Here is a 5,149-nt window from a genome sequence, read left to right as displayed (position 1 = left end):
GGAGTACATCATGAGAAATGCTGGGCTGGAAGAAACACAAGCTGGAATCAAGATTGCCAGGAGAAATATCAATAACCTCAGTTATGCAGATGACACCACTCTTATGGCAGAAAGTGAAGAGGAACTAAAAAGCCTCTTGATGAAAGTGAAAAAGGAGAGTAAAAAAGTTGGCTTAAAGCTCAACATTCAGAAAATGAAGATCATGGCATCTGGTCCCATCACTTCATGGCAAATAGATGGGGAAACAGTGGAAACAGTGTCAGACTTTATTTTTCTGGGCTCCAAAATCACTGCAGATGGTGACTGCAGCCATGAAATTAAAAGACGCTTACTCCTTGGAAGGAAAGTTATGACCAACCTAGATAGCATATTCAAAAGCAGAGACATTACTTTGCCAACAAAGGTCCGTCTAGTCAAGGCTATGGTTTTTCCAGTGGTCATGTATGGATGTGAGAGTTGGACTGTGAAGAAAGCTGAGCGTCGAAGAATTGATGCTTTTGAAGTGTGGTGTTGGAGAAGACTCTTGAGAGTCCCTTGGACTGCAAGGAGATCCAACCAGTCCATTCTGAAGGAGATCAGCCCTGGGATTTCTTTGGAAGGACTGATGCTAAAGCTGAAACTCCAGTACTTTGGCCATCTCATGCGAAGAGTTGACTCACTGGAAAAGACTCTGCTGCTGGGAGGGATCGGGGGCAAGAGGAGAAGGGGACGACAGAGGATGAGATGGCTGGATGGCATCACTGACTCAATGGACGTGAGTCTGAGTGAACTCCGGAAGTTGGTGATGGACAGGGAGGCCTGGCGTGCTGCGATTCATGGGGTTGCAAAGAGTCAGACACGACTGAGCGACTGATCTGATCTGATCTGATGTAGAGGATCATATCATCTGTAAACAATGAGAGTTTTACTTCTTTTCCAATCTGGAATCCTTTTATTTCTTTTTCTTCTCTGATTGCTGTGGCTAAAACTTCCAAAACTATGTTGAATAGTAGTGGTGAGAGTGGGCACCCTTGTCTTGTTCCTGACTTTGGGGGAAATGCTTTCAATTTTTCACCATTGAGGATAATTTGATGTGGGTTTATCATATATGGCTTTTATTATGTTGAGGTATATTCCTTCTATGCCTGCTTTTTGTAGGGTTTTTATCATAAATGGATGTTGAATTTTGTCAAAGGCTTTCTCTGCATCTATTGAGATAATCATGTAGTTTTTTCTTTAAATTTGTTAATATGGTGTATCACATTGATTGATTTGCTAATATTGAAGAATCTTTGCAACTCTGGGATAAAGCCCACTTGGTCACGATGTATGATCTTTGTAATATATTGTTGGATTCTGTTTGTTAGAATTTTGTTAAGGATTTTTGGATCTATGTTCATCAGTGATATTGGCCTGCAGTTTTCTTTTTTTCTGGCATCTTTGTCTGGTTTTGGTATTACGGTGATGGTGGCCTCATAGAATGAGTTTGGAAGTTTACCTTCCTCTGCAATTTTCTGGAAGAGTTTGAGTAGGATAGGTGTTAGCTCTTCTCTAAATTTTTGGTAGAATTCAGCTGTGAAGCTGTCTGGTCCTGGGCTTTTGTTTGCTGGAAGATTTCTGATTACAGTTTCAATTTCTGTGCTTGTGATAGGTCTGTTAAGTTTTTCTATTTCTTCCTGGTTCAATTTAGGAAAGTTAACTTTTCTAAGCATTTGTCCATTTCTTCCAAGTTGTCCATTTCATTGGAATATAGTTGCTGATAGTAGTCTCTTATGATCTTTTGTATTTCTGTGTTGTCTGTTATGATTTCTCCTTTTTAATTTCTAATTTTTTTGATTTGATTCTTCTCCCTTTTTTTCTTGATGAGTCTGGCTAATGGTTTGTCTATTTTATTTATCTTCTCAAAGGACCATCTTTTAGCTTTGTTGATTTTTGCTATGGTCTCCTTTGTTTCTTTTTCACTTATTTCTGCCCTAATTTTTATGATTTCTTTTCTTCTACTAACCCTGGGGTTCTTCATTTCTTCTGTTTATAGTTGCTTTAAGTGTAGAGTTAGGTTACTTATTTGATTTTTCTCTTGTTTCTTGAGGTAAGCTTGTATTGCTATGAACCTTCCCCTTAGCACTGCTTTTATTGAATCCCATAGGTTTTGAGTTGTTGTGTTTTCATTTTCATTCTTTTTTATGCATATTTTGATTTCTTCTGAGATTTGTTGGTTATTCAAAAGCGTGTTGTTTAGCCTCCATATGTTTGTATTTTTAATTTTTTTTCCCCAATAGTTCACATCTAATCTTATTGCATTGTGATCAGAAAGATGTTTGGAATGATTTCAATTTTTTTGAATTTACCAAGGCTAGATTTATGGCCCAGGATGCGATCTATTCTGGATAAGGTTCCATGTGCACTTGAGAAAAAGGTGAAATTCATTGTTTTGGGGTGAAATGCCCTATATAAATTAGGTATAACTGGTCCACTGTATCATTTAAAGTTTGTGTTTCCTTGCTAGTTTTCTGTTTAGTTGATCTATCCATAGGTGTGAGTGGGATATTAAAGTCTCCCCCTATTATTGTGTTACTTTTAATTTCCCCTTTCATACTTGTTAGCATTTGCCTTGCATATTGCAGTGCTCCTATGTTGGGTGCATATATATTTATAATTGTTATATCTTCTTCTTGGATTAATCATTTAATCATTATGTAGTGTCCTTCTTTGTCTCTTTTCATGGCCTTTATTTCAAAGTCTATTTTATCTGATATAAGTATTGCTACTCCTGCTTTTTTTTGTCTCCATTTGCTTGGAATATCTTTTTCCAGCCTTTCCCTTTCAGTCTGTATGTGTCCTTGTTCTGAGGTGGGGTCTCTTGTAGACAGCATATATAGGGGTCTTGTTTTTGTATCTATTCAGCCAGTCTTTGTCTTTTGGTTGTGGCATTCAACCCATTTATGTTTAAAGTAATTATTGATAAGTATGATCCCATTGCCATTTACTTTGTTGTTTTGGGTTCACACTTATACACCTTTTCTGTGTTTCCTGTCTAGAGAAGATCCTTTAGCATTTGTTTAAGAGCTGGTTTGGTGGTGCTGAATTCTCTCAGCTTTTGCTTGTCTGTAAAGCTTTTGATTTCGCCTTCATATTTGAATGAGATCCTTGTTGGGTACAGTAATCCGGGTTGTAGGTTTTTCTCTTTCATCACTTTAAGTATGTCCTGCCATTCCCTTCTGGCCTGAAGAGTTTCTATTGAAAGATCAGCTGTTATCCTTATGGGAATCCCCTTGTGTGTGATTTGTTGTTTTTCCCTTGCTGCTTTTAATATTTGCTCTTTGTGTTTGGTCTTTGTTAATTTGATTAATATGCGAATTGGGGTGTTTCACCTTGTGTTTATCCTGTCTGGGATTCTCTGGGTTTCTTGGACTTGGGTAGCTATTTCCTTCCCCATTTTAGGGAAGTTTTCAACTGTTATGTCCTCAAGTATTTTCTCATGGCCTTTCTTTTTGTCTTCTTCTTCTGGGACTCCTATGATTTGAATGTTGGGATGTTTGACATTGTCCTAGAGGTCTCTGAGGTTGTCCTCATTTCTTTTAATTCTTTTTTCTTTTTTCCTCTCTGCTTCATTTATTCCAGCACTCTATCTTCTGCCTCACTTATCCTATCTTCTGCCTCAGTTATTCTACTGTTGGTCTCCTCCAGAGTGTTTTTTACCTCAGTTATTGCATTATTTTTATTGACTGACTCTTAATTTATTTCTTCTAGGTCCTTGTTAGACATTTCTTGCATCTTCTCAATCCTTGTCTCTAGACTATTTATCTGTAACTCCATTTTGTTTTCAAGATTTTGGATCATTTTTACTATTATTACTCTGAATTCTTTTTCAGGTAGACTCCCTATCTCCCCCTCTTTTGTTTGGTTTGGTGGGCATTTATCAAGTTCCTTTACCTGCTGAATATTTCTCTTCCTTTTCATCTTGTTTAGATTGCTGTGTTTGGGGTGGCCTTTCTATATGCTGAAAGTTTGTGGTTCCTCTTTATTGTGGAGGTTCTTCCCTGTGGGTGGGGTTGGATGAGTGGGTTGTCAACATTTCCTGGTTAGGGAGGCTTGTGTCAGTGTTCTGGTAGGTGGAGTTGAATCTCTTTTCTCTGGAGTGCAATGACGTGTCCAATAGTGAGTTTTGAGGTGTCTGTGGGTTTGGTGTGACTTTGGGCCACCTGTATTTTAATGCTCAGGGTTATGTCCCTGCATTGTTGGAGAATTAGCTTGGTATGTCTTGCTCTGAAACTTGTTGGGTCTTGGGTGGAACTTGGTTTCAGTATAGGTATGGAGGCTTTTGGATGAGCTCTTGTCGATTAATGTTCCCTGGAATCAGGAGTTCTCTAGTGTTCTCAAGTTTTTGATTTAAGCCTCCTGCCTCTGGCTTTCAGTCTTATTCTTACAGTAGCCTCAAGAATTCTCCATCCATACAGCACTGATGATAAAACATCTAGGTTAATGGTGAATGTCCCACAGAGAGGGACACCCAGAGAGGTTCACAGAGTTACATGGAGAAGAGGGAGGAAGGAGATAGAGGTGTCCAGGAGGAGAAGAGGGGGAGTCAAAAGGAGAGAGACAGATCTAGCCAGTAATCTGTTCCCTAAGTGTTCTCCACAGCCTGGAACACCCAGAGGTTCGCAGAGTTGAGTAGAGAAGAGAAGGGGGAGGGAGAAGATAGAGGTGACCTGGGGGAGAAAAGGGAGAGTCAAAAGGGGGAAAGACCAATCAAGCCAGTAATCACACTCCTAAGTAAAAATGGGTACTGAGATTGGATTCTTAAAGGTACAAAATTGATAACAAATACCAAAAAGCAAAGATTAAAAATCTAGAGTAGAGGTTAGACTCTCAAAAATACAATATTAAAAAAAATCACAAAAATTATAAAATATATATATATATATGAAATTTGCTTTAAAAATAGGATCTTTTTTTAGCAAGGTAATGGTAAGGTTATGAAAATTAAAAGCATAATAAAGAACTTAAAAATTTAAAAAAAATTAAAAAATTATAATAGTAAAATATATCTAGGAATTTCTCTGGAGCTGCTGAGGGCAGTGTGGGATCAGTTCAGTTTCAGATAGTTCCTTGTTCCAGCTTATACTTCTTCTCAAGGTCTATAGGCCCCTTCCAATGCAGTCAGTGCTAA

This window comes from Bison bison, unplaced genomic scaffold (assembly GCF_000754665.1).
Source record: "Bison bison bison isolate TAMUID 2011002044 unplaced genomic scaffold, Bison_UMD1.0 scf7180017863957, whole genome shotgun sequence".
Lineage (NCBI taxonomy): Eukaryota > Metazoa > Chordata > Mammalia > Artiodactyla > Bovidae > Bison > Bison bison.
This window is presented reverse-complemented; position numbering follows the sequence as displayed.